The 12,933-nt window shown below is 33.1% G+C and overlaps 2 long non-coding RNA genes across 2 annotated transcripts; both read left to right on the forward strand.

The window, feature by feature from the left end:
• Positions 1-673: 673 nt before the first annotated feature.
• Positions 674-1,708, forward strand: LOC125053185. Its single transcript, XR_007117541.1, has 2 exons — positions 674-855; positions 964-1,708. It is a non-coding gene; the product is annotated as an uncharacterized LOC125053185 (long non-coding RNA).
• A 505-nt stretch (positions 1,709-2,213) lies between these two features.
• Positions 2,214-10,641, forward strand: LOC125063357. Its single transcript, XR_007119510.1, has 4 exons — positions 2,214-2,560; positions 4,156-4,297; positions 9,426-9,515; positions 10,609-10,641. It is a non-coding gene; the product is annotated as an uncharacterized LOC125063357 (long non-coding RNA).
• Positions 10,642-12,933: the final 2,292 nt, after the last annotated feature.

Genomic DNA, 12,933 nt, shown 5'->3' on the forward strand with positions numbered 1-12,933 from the left:
GCCTTATATATGGCCGGTTAATCAATATCTTCAATATTTAGAAACGACTTGTATGTCAAATTTCGATACATTTTGGTGGTACGGGAAACAAACTTAGAGTTAAATAATAAATGCACACGGTGTAAGCCTGCGTAGTTGCGTTTCCTGACTAAAAGTAGACGAAACTTTGAAAACAAAATGTCTGCTCCATGGCCCATTACGGAACCAATATGTTCACTATTATTATCGTAAATGCATAAGAAATAACTGGAAACATTCCTCTTCAACAGCCTTCTCAAGGTTGTTTAAAGTCAAGGTCATTATATACATTTACTTTGAGAAAATCTCCGTCACGATAGATCTCAATCGTTATGTTATGGATCACGAAATAGACAGTATGATTAGAAGGACTTTAAGTCGAATTACTAATCATTTAATTAGTTTTGTGGTAAGTTAAGCTGTTTTAACAAATATGAATGCATTTTCCATTTACATGTCGTGTTCGAATGACTAGTGATACAATGATACATTTATGTGGCTTAAAAAATATATAAATTATCGATACTAATATTATAAAGAGGAAATATTTGCACTTTTGTTGCGAGTAAATTCCAAAACTGCCAATATGAAAGATTCTTTGACCATTATCCCTGATTATTTATTTATTTAATAAATATTTTGGAAGTGCATTGAACCACGTAATTACAAGATTTAGGAGATTTTAATAGAACGAATTTATCAGATAACACGAACACATTACGTCAACACCAAATCTGATGGAGCAACATGCAATATTTCAAATTAGTTGTGGTCAAAATCACTTCCTTATCCGTTACAATGGCTATGAATTTACATTGACCTTTATCGCACTTCCAGGTTTAGTGAATTTGAATTTTAGATTAGCACTTTTCGGCACTAGTTTTAAGATGTAAATATAGAAAATAGCGTGTTTAATAATTCAAGTATTCATGTGTTTATTTTCAGGTTATTAAACACCCGGAGATTAGCTTTTATCAGATGACAAGTTAGGTTACCTATTTTTAACGATGGGAAATCATTTAACTGACACCCAAGCCGGGATACGCAGTGTAGATACGTGGGGAGTGTGGGGGTAAAGGCCTATGCAAATAACTTACCACTAAACGGTCACCCTGCGCACTACTAATGCCTGGTAAAAGCGAGGACTGTTCACCTGTCTAACCACCGAGTTCGTGCACTGACTTGAATAGTGCGATTCGGACGTCACGGTATTATTTTTATATCGCAGATGTCGGTACAGAACCAACATTGGTTCAGCTCTTCTTTGAGTCCAGCTATTTGAGGGACTATTGAAGAGAATAGAAGAGGAGAACTAAGCTCTCCGAATGTAGAGCACACTGAAGTTCTTCATTCCCTAAAACAGACAGGAAATAAAAACCACGGTGGCACTATCCTTCTTTAATATATATTAACTACATAGTGAATTTGTATAGATTTAGTTTTTTGTCACCGTTGTTTTGTTTGACGTGTGACCTCCAAAATATAAAGCTTTTTAAAGATTAAGTCAAGGAGACATTCAATGGCAATGCAGACAATCCATCAAAGTCTGCGACGACTGCTTAATAAGTCTCGAATGATGTCAATCGATGATACAAGGAACTAATCTCGATTTAAATACGCCTATTATAGTAATGTCTTAGTAATACAGATAATATTATGTAGCTACTTGGATAAAATTTATACTTTAAAACTTTTATTTTATTTATTTATTTTATTAACTAACAGATAACAGGATCCGCGGGTTGCTCTTCTGAGGGAGGAATGAAAGAAATTGAATTTGAATATTTATGTTGAGTTTTTATTAACGCCCATTTTATGAGTAATCTTAACAATCAAATATACAGTATTTACAATTTTTATAACCTACATAGTAAAAATAATTAAAAATTAATAAAAAGAAAATTAAAACAAATTTAAAAAGTTTGGTCTATGTGCCAGTGTATCTTTAACGCTGGCAGCATTTCCTCGCTGTATTGCGATACCTATTCGTCGAGCGAGGAACGCACCAACTCTGGGGTCACCGGTACTATCTAATAACCTTAAATATTAATTTAGCGCCTGCGCACTAGAATCCCATGGCCCAAGAGTCTCTAAAGGGAACAAAATCGAAGTTGGAGGAAAGACTCTTATATTTTCCGCCTGTTCTGCGGCCGCCCCAGCTTTTTTTCTTGTCCGAGGGAGAGGAGACAGGGCAAAAGAGTCCACACAAGTAGTTATTAAAGCTTCACAATCTATATAATGATATACACATATAGGTAAATATGAGATGTGATGTCCATGGCTAAATGTGACAGACGGAGTAGGGACGGGGCTCCATTCGAACTGAGATCTGGAGAACAAAGGAAAACGAAATTTATTTTTATTTGCTTTGCTTAACTGGGTACATAAAATAGCATACGTAAATCATATGACTTGTAATTGCATTTCTTATATTAAATTGAAGACGCATCGTGCGTTATAACACGTTATATTGCTTTACACATTACGAATACATTAGTGCATCGTGTGGCACATGTGAGCAAGTACACACACAGTAGAATCGGTGTGTATTGCAAATATTACTTAAACTTATAATTAACATGAAACTCTTAAACTCTCAGGCATCGCAAGAGACGATGGCAAGCGGCCAGATGGAATGTCTTTGATCCCTTGGAAAATGGGACGGGGTTTAGTATGGGATGCTACCTGTGTAGACACCTTTGCCCCGTCTCATCTCCTTCGGACAAGCCAAAAAGCTGGCGCGGCCGCAGAGCAGGCAGAAAATAACAAACGGCACAAATATAAGAGTCTTTCCTCCAACTTCAATTTTGTTCCCTTTGGAGTAGAGACTCTTGGGCCGTGGGGTTCAAGTGCACAGGCGCTTATTAAAGATTTAAGTTGGCGCCTGGTAGATAGTACCGGTGACCGCAGAGCTGGCACTTTCCTGGCTCAAAGAATAAGTCTCGCAATACAGCGAGGAAATGCTGCCAGCGTTAAAGGTACACTGCCACAGGGGCCAAACTTTTTAAATTTGTTTTAATTTTCATTTTATTTATTTTTAATTATTTTTATTATTACTTTATAGGTTAAGAAAATTGTAAATACTGTATTTGTGTAAATAAATGAAACTCTTTAGATTTTATATCTGTATAAAATAAACACCAAAATATCTCTACGACTACATCAAGCCTATGTATATGTATAAAATCTTATAGTATAAAATATTCTTTTTGATAATTTTTCTTCTGCTTCGTAATTAGCTACTACTTATATATGTCACCGTAAAATTGTAAAAACCGTTAGATTGTAATCTATCTCGCGAGATTGTAAACTGTCGAAAGATTGTGAACCTCAACGAACTGCTTACAAATTAACGTATTATTATTCGGTAGTTATATGAAATTGTTGGGAAGTAAAATTAATCTGTAATTGACCAAAGAAGTTTGAATGATAACTAAGTTAGTTTAGTACAATCTACCGAATAATAATACGTTAAATTGTAAGCAGTACGCTGAGGTTCACAATCTTTCGACAGTTTATAATCTCGCGAGATAGATTACAATCTAACGGTGTTTACAATTTTACGTTAACATATATATATTAATTGGGACTCAATTAACGTTTGGATTAGCTTTTACATTTTTGTTTATACACATTATTATTTATATTTTTTCTTTAGATTTTACTTTATGTAATTTTAGTTATAGTTACATGATTTTTGAGTTTTTTTTTTGTTAATTAATTACTTCTTTAGGTGTTTCTATTTTTATTGCTCCATATTAGGGTTGTCTGGAAGAAATCGCGATGAGGCCGCCTGTTGCCTAATAACTTATGTAACCTGCTTTTTTTTGTTTTTTATATAAATGATTTTGTAAATTATAGTAACGAAGTGTAAATAAATAAATAAGTAGAAATGTCTATTTGTGAATTCTGTGAAACTACCGCCTTTTTATAAAAACGGCAAAATTATAAATATTAAAATGTATATCAAGATTAATTTAGGTTCAAGAGCTGTAAAACATTATACGTGGTTATTTTTACGATTTTCTGCTTTTATTTTACAAAAAAAATTTTTTATATATTATATATGTAAGAAAAACACGATAAATACAAAGAAACACCAGCAATGAATATAGCAATTAGAAATATACTCTTCAGATAAAACAAAACGGATGTTCAAAAATGTAATCCAGCCAGAAACTGTGACATCTCTTGCTGTCAATTTGTACGAAGTGGACTGACCAAAGAAAGATTTTCGTTAACAATCCACAACTCAACTCCAAGAACATGACAGTATTAGGTAAGCAAATCACTCCCAATATATCAGCTACCCCAAGCTGCCGGGCACGTATGTGCCACATTTTTTTAAAAATCGGGGCGCCAAAGAGCCAGAGACTCTTCTGATATTAAGTGATTATACCGCGCATAGCCCGCAAGTTTATAGGTCTTTTAAGTTTGGATTGAAGAGCGAAATGTTACGCTCTTTCCTTGAAGGACTCTAAGTCGACATGCCACTGGATCACCCACGAAGAGTAGCAAATTTATCAATTGAAGATTGATGGGCATATTTTACGCAGGCGTAACTTAACCTGAATCTTCCTTAGTAAGGTGCAGCCATACTTTCCTTCTAGTTATATAAAACATACATACAGAGTAGTTGATCTTTATAGGGTACTTGTTATAATGTATAAATAGCGTTTAAATTGGCTCAATTGATGCGCTCATGTGAGCAATAAAACATCTTATTAATTGTCGGAATAAATTATCCAACTGCGTAGTTTCTTGTAAACGCATTACACGGTAAAATATTTAAAGCATTTATGCGTACGTGATATATTTGCATTGTGTTTTTCTTAGTAATTGCATTATATGGGGCGGGTTTACGGAAACATGAGTTTTTTGTAAACGCGAGTAAGTAGTGTTGTAAGATCAATAAATTACTTTAGTTTTTGCGCTATGTCAGTTTTAAGAACCGGTAAATGTTAACCGATTAACTATTTTACAAATAAAAATTGTTATTTAATTAGTAATTACATCATAGGGGGCGGTTTTGCGGAAAACGAGTTATTTTGTTTTATAAACGCGAGATATGACCGATGCAGTTCTTAAATAAATTACTTTATAATTTTAGCTTTTATAAAAGTTTCAAGAACCGATAAAGACCGTTTTATCCGTCTATCGTTTACGTCTACCGTTTTATCAATAAAAATGTCTATTTAGTTTTGCGGAAAACTATTTTTTTTTAATTTAAAAAACGTGAGTTATGAGTGATGAAATTCTTAAATAAATCAATTTACTGTTTATGCTAACATCATAATTAATAAAACAACAGTTTTAAAAATTGATAAAGTAAAGCGTTAAACCGATAAAAACTCCTAATTAGTTAAACAGCTCCAAAACGAACCGCTCTAAAGCTACCAATTTGTATTTGAACCCCCATTATGTAAGTAATTATCTAAATCTCGTATACAATTTATTCAACTACACATTAGCATAAAGGCAGAAGATATCTCATTCAAAACTATAAGCCATTATAATCACGTATATTTAAAAATAATTTCTTATTTACTGTAATAATGAGGTTAATGTTTTATTTAAAATTCACACCTTCATTAATAAGTGAAAGCGAGAGAAAGTTGTATCCTTTCTGTGTTAAGATTTTTCTTAATATAATGTTTTAGCTTTGGGCTTCAAAGTATAAAAAAATACGACCTTGCTTTGTCTGGAGAAATGTTCGCACTTTTGAAATAATCAACTTGACTTGAATCAACAAAAATTATGTAGACGACTCGTTTCGTGAACATATTTTTTTGATAAATTAATTTTGTTATGTCATAGGTCAAAATTTTAATAAATATTGATGAGTGGCTTGTTATTTAATTATAGTTTTTTGATTAAATGTTGCATAATTTATTGAAGTTAAACTTAGATTTCTGTATCTGTTACATTATTATTTGTCTAATAGGCAAGTAGGTGGTCAGCCTCCCGTGCCTGACACACTTCGACTTTTTGGTCTAAGGCCGGTTTCCTTACGATGTTTTCCTTCACCGTTCGAGCGAATGTTAATACGCACATAGAAAGTCCATTGCATAGCCGGGGATCGAACGACCTCAGGGATGAGAGTCGCACGGTGTAGCCACTAGACCAACAATAATTAGTTTAATTTTATATTATTGAGAATACTATTGTAGAAATGTTTGTGTGCGGTCGCGGTTAATTAATAGGCATATTAAGTTTTGCGGCTTTACTGCTAGACATGTACTATCAAGTTAGATCGCGTGGTTCAAACTATGTGCTTGTTGTAGAAAGAGTTTTATATTTTTTTAAATATAAATTAAATGTCAAACCATTTATTAAAAAAGATAATCTAATAATTTATAATAAATAGACTTTTTGTGTAGAGTTTTACAATATTCTTAACCTACTTACATGGTAATAATAATAATTAAAGAATGATAAGAAAACTTTTATCGAGCCTTGGATCTTGCACATATTACATATATAGTTATGGGGGATCTAAACGCCAAAATAGGCCATAGAGCAGATTATATACCTGAAGATACTTGAAGCAGGCCTTCACCTGCGGAAGGGATCTTGCAAAGAAATATATTTAACTGGTCGATAAAAATAATCAAAAAAATTAGTATAATTTATTTTCTAAAAAAATAATATGATCAAGTTTACTTTGTTTTTTTCCCTCCATTAATGTTTTTAATGATAATACATTTCTTTAAACCTGACTTTTCCTCACTGTATTGCGATGAAGTGAAGTGAAAAACTCATCGTCCTCAAAACTGTACACTGTCACAAAAGAGGCGCTGGTCAGAAACTGGTGGACACAAATAGTCCGCTCCAGATGCTTCCTTGCTGACCACGACGCACAGACATAAGCTGCCGATTAAAGAGAGAGTGAGAGAGAGTGTGATGAAAGAAAAAAGAAAGAAAATTTATTTGGTCATAACATACATTAAATCAACACAACACGAGCCGAGCAATTGGGGAGAGAAGTACTTCATGAGATGTAGTATGATTGTATATTTGTTTAAAAATAAAGAAAACCGAAAATATGTACCTTAAATTTTGATTTTAAGGGAATTTTCCCACAAGGATCAATATTAAGGAACAATATCAATTTAATTAAATTTCATTATTTTTACATAATTTAGGAGAATAATTGTTATAATTATATATATAAATATAATAAAAAAAACACAATATTCATATTACTGGAAATAATTATAATAACGTATGAAAAGGTTTCCAAAGAACTTTTAAGCGTTAATATCAGCATACTATTAATCGCACGAAAGCTGAGTGTTTCCAAGAATAAATCAATTACCGTTTTTCCTCTTATTATTGTGTGAAGGTATTTTTAATGATATATTTTCTTGTTTCAAATTAATTACATTTAAAACAAAAATAAATCTAATTAGGCTTCAACACTTTCACCTTTAGAGAACACTTTCCTCATAATTTTTGCCTCCGCCAAGGTACATTAGTTTCTGGTCTCGGACAAATATCAATACATAATTTAACTACTATTGGTAACTACTACTTTCACCTCAAAACATTATCATTATAATGTAGGATTTAGGAACCCTTTTAAGTAAAAAATACCTGTGTCTTGGTTCCCAGCTCTTCAATAACAAAGTTAATTTATAAATATATTTAATTGTATGGAAATTCTTCTCTGTATTTTAACAGCATACGCCACACTGAATATTTCTCTTAAGAAATCAAAATCATTTATTCATTTAGGTAACGCAATGTACACTTAAACTCTCCGCCACTCTTTTTAATCGACAAGTGTTTTGTTTTACATAATATTTGTAAGGAGCTACCACTACACATATTCCACATGACATCTTAAGCAAATACTAAAAAAAAATAAAAACAAAGATTTGTCCTCGATCAGCAGGAGGCATGGTGAAATAGGAGCCCGCACTTACACTCGTGGGCACACGCAAAGTAATTTATTTATAGAGAATCAGAAAAAAATTACTATGTTACAATTAAATTCACTTTAACTCGACATCACTCTTCATCACACTGTAAATACAATTTGACAGAATGAGACGTATAGACTAATTTATTCTTGTCATACGTCTCGTATTTACAAATAGAAGATAATGATTATTAAACATCGTTTTAAATAACGTTGTACAATTCAGGTCTGAAGTAATTTGTGAATTTTTTTTACCCATATTTCACGATCACAAAACATTTCTTAAATCGGTTTTTGAGTTGATTTATTACAAATATAGAAAAAACAATCTAATCTTTATAATATAACTAGGTATAGATATTTGGACAGATTGTATAGTCTGGTTTTGTTGTGAATTGTGCATTGTAATTACATAATATTATTTTTGTCTAATTATCGAAAGCTAAATCCAAGTTTAGAGTTTAACAGAAGTGACTCCCAAGTCCTGCAAATAGTACTTGATCTTGCACAAACAAGGTTCGCACCTTTAGACCTACGAGTAGTATGGCAAAGCAAGTATTTTGTACCTTTTCCTACAAGAACTAGTTTCATAGCATTCTTATCAGTTCACTAGCTGGACGGCTTCGGTATTTCATTGCCAAGGGCAAACTTAATGCATTGCACGAAATGTATAAGTATTTTTACTTGTAACTTTTACTATTAATGGTTTATAAGAAATGAATTTACTGACTTTTGATGCCACTTACAGAACTTGTTATAAGGACAGCCTCAAATATATTTATGTTGGGTCCAGTGGCAAGTAATGCAAGTGAACGTAGGAAAAAATTCTTTAGCTGTAATATTGTTGCTTTTTATCAAGGTTAGGACATTTAATTTTTTCTCGTAAGTACAAGTTATGTCTTTCGTAAACCGAGAATTAAATAAACCGTGTGAGAATTATGCCTTTTTGTAATAAACTAGGTCATTTTATATGATGTATAGTATGTGTAGCAGTGTTGGCCTAGTGGCTTCAGCATGCCACTCTCATCCCTAAGGTCGTAGGATCGATCCCTGGCTAATGGAATTTCTTTCTATGTGCACATTTAACTTTCGCTCGAACGGTGAAGGAAACCATAGTGAGGAAAACGGCGTGTGGGCACAGGATGCTGATCACCTACTTGCTTATTAGATTGACAAATGATCATGAAACAGATACTGATTTAATACATAGCAAACGGGCAGGAGGCTCATCTAATGTTAAGTGATACTGCCGCCTATGGACACTCACATTGCCAGAAGGCTCGCAAGTGCGTTGCCGGCCTTTTTAGAACTGGTAAGATAGGATTACTTTATAGTATGTACTAAGTCTATTTCTCTAAATAATCTCTCATAAATGGCAGACATTTTTATTTTACGCCACTTATTCTAAGTGCGACATTGACATAGGGGTGACATTTGATGACGCTAAGATGTATTTAATAATCTATGCATGTTTGTATAATAGAAATAAAGACCTTGCAAACCTGTTAAGGTATCAGGGCTACCCACAAAACATTTGTTTATCCAAGGGAGTCAACTTTCGACAAAATGACAGGTAAATTGTATGTTTAATTTACCTTAAACTTTAGTACCTAAACCGTGCTTATATTCTAACAATAAAGCAAATTTAGTAATGTTCCAAAATTTTACCATGTTTCGCAATCTGGAGCTACACTTCTTAACCAAATTTCATAGTCAATAGTAGTTTTTTTACTAAGCCTTTATTACTGACAACCAGTATAATATATAATATTAAGTGTCGAAAATTAATGGAAATAATAAAATTAAATTTATTTCTTTGATTCTAAAAACACGTGGCATTTTAATTTACAATTCGTTATTTCAAATTTCAATAAATTATTTTGCCAAAAATATAAAATACTAATATTTCAAAATTTTTATTTCAAAAATAAAATTTCTATAAGGTTTCACCCTTCTCACTCTCTCTCAATCGGTCTCAATCGCTCTCTCCCTTTTGACAAAATCGCTGCACATCTTCGTGACGTTCCGTAAAAAATTTACCCTCATGCGCCTAAAGAAGTTTCCCTTCAAAAAGGCCAAATGAAAAAGAAAATCGGGTGTCGACACGACACGTCGCATCGCGTTTTAGTAGTATGTTTCCGCCTTAAATCTTTCTCAGAATCACACCCGACTTATCTAAATCGACAAAGCGTGTCAGAAAGCTAATCCCCATTGCTTATAGTGGAAAAGATATAACGGGCAGAAATATCTCTGGCACATACTATTAGGATTTTATAAATAAATGCAGACAATAGCTGTATAAAATTGAATTTGGAATACCTAACCAAAGAGGATTTATGGTCAAAGTGGCCAGTACGGCAAAACGTCAATTTCATATATTGTAAGGACCTAATAGTAATGGTCTGTATTGTGCTCGAAATAAGTATTTCGTTTTAAAATATCATACTTTCAATAAGATTTATATAATTTCAAGTCCAATCACTGTTTATGATATTTTTATTTTACGACTTGTTTTCACATAAACTTATTCAAAATTACGTGTTAAATTATTTTCTTCTGTCTTCTTAAATTTTTGTTATTAAGCAATCGCCGCTTGTATACAGACAGTTAATTTACTTTATAACTTTATTAAAATATAATCCACTAATAATTATTTCAATTTAAAGAAACGACTCCGTTCATGATGCTGAGGGCCGACCTGCCCTGCGATTCTGTAACTCACTTTTCGAACTCACACAGCGGTTTTCGCATCGGCGGTCGCTCTCAAATCAGTCGTGAAGCAGTCATTTTATGATTTGGCATTCTGATAAACAATAAACTACAAGCTCCCTTACCTTTTCCAAATCATAAAATGACTGCTTCACGACTGATTTGAGAGCGACCGCCGATGCGAAAACCGCTGTGTGAGTTCGAAAAGTGAGTTACAGAATCGCAGGGCAGTAATGGACAGAAGAAAGAAATGTTGGTGTACTTTAAGGGTGAAATTCAGAAGCGGGACTTTTTACTACACGGTATGTTTTATTCTCCATAGAATAGAGGGCAAACGGGCAGGAGGCTCATCTGATGTTAAGTGATAGCTAACGGACACGCTCAATGGCTCGCGAGTGCGTTGCCGGCCTATTAAAACGTTGTTGTATGTGAAAATTAATAATTTTATAATTTTCAATAAAAGTTTATCCGTTACTACCTTAATTTAAGTTTTGACGTAGAACACGATATGAAAAAAAGGTAAATCTATGCTAGCTAGCATAGATTTTATTATTTTCAAGTATGTAATATTTTAATATTCTCCTAATCACTCTTCACAAATGTTTTAATTGCTTTGTTTCGTTCCATTAGTTTTGTCTAAATAACTATCTATGTCTTATGTATTTTATCACTTCTTGCTTACCTTATCTAATTTAAAAAAATCTCACAGTGGTTGCCTGTATGGTGTCTCTATAAAATAAGATACCTAAAACATACGTGTATGTTATATGTAACGCTTTAGTCTATAAGATAAATGTACTAATTATTAAGATATATACGAGATGGACGTGTTTACTTGATTCCCTACATCGAACCTTATTATACCTGGAAGAGATCGCTCGAAAGCCACGCCAGTTGCCATTTAATTACGTCAATTGTATAATAATAATAAATATGCAAGATCACCGATCTAATTCTAAGAAGTAGAATACCAACGTGACAGGTGCAAAAGTGCATTGCAAAGTGTTGCAATAACCCAAAAGGGCATTTTATTTGGCCCAGTAGTTTCTTTACGATATAAAGCTGATTTATTTGTCACGTTTTACAAATATTTGCTTAAAATTATTTACGAACATCTGTAATAAACCTACGGGGGGTAAATGTGAATGATGATATTGCTTATTTTAATTATTATAATAATTTACATTGATTTGTATTTGTATTAATAATACTAAAATTGCGTTTTGGGTTGGGTTACCTGTGTTGCGTAGCAGCAGAGCAGTGTTGGCTTCAGCGTGCGACTCTAATCCGTTAGGTTGTAGGTTCGATCCCCGGCTGTGCACCAATGGACTTTCTTTCTATGTGCGCATTTAACATTCGCTGGAACGGTGAAGGAAAACATCGTAAGGAAACCTTAGAGTGTGGCAGGCACAGGAGGCTAATCACCTACTTGCCTATTAGATAGACAAACGATCATGAATCAGATACAAATAAATCTGAGGCCCAGACCTTAAAAGGCTGTGCGCACCTGATTTATTTATTTACCTAGGTTGAACTTATCATAATAATAATAATTTTATTAATCAGACAAATACAGTCCATTGATTGATTAGTGAGTAAGTAACAATAGTTTCTTAAGATCTATTATGTTAGTAGAATTACGAAAAAGTAGAGTAAAAATTAAGAAAAAAGTAATTAAACAAAACTATTAGGAACAAAGCCCTGCGGAGATATCGGAGCAGTGTCGTAAATAGGGGCACTCCATTCTCTCGACTATCATCCGTAAGATGTTATGTGTTCTATGATGAAATTAGTACTAGGTAAATTTGTAGATGTGGGGTCTCTGTATCTTCTACCGCAGTTACCATGAAGAGTGCAGCATCTGACTTTCATCATCGGACGTCGAAATATGACATTTCACCTGTGTCATCTTTGAGGCACTTTTTGCCGCGCAACATTTCTATGTGGAACCAGCTACCACTGAAGTATTTCCGAATCAATTCGACTTAGGGTCCTTCAATAAATGAGCGTACCACATTACGGTAACAAAAAGGCGGTATCACTTAACATGAAGTGAGCCTCTTGCCCTCTTGTTCATATAAAAAGATATGATATATAGAAATATGTATGCGTATTTGAATGTTCATTAATAAAGATTAATATGACTATGTATTTAGAGCATCAAGAAGCTATTTGTCAAATATTTGCATAAGTAATCGTTACGGTCATTCACAGTAACGTTAATTTTTTGTGCATATAACTGTTCAGGCATTTTAATTATTAATAAACATTATTAATTTCTA

The sequence above is a fragment of the Pieris napi genome, chromosome 1 (genome assembly GCF_905475465.1).
Source record: "Pieris napi chromosome 1, ilPieNapi1.2, whole genome shotgun sequence".
NCBI lineage: Eukaryota > Metazoa > Arthropoda > Insecta > Lepidoptera > Pieridae > Pieris > Pieris napi.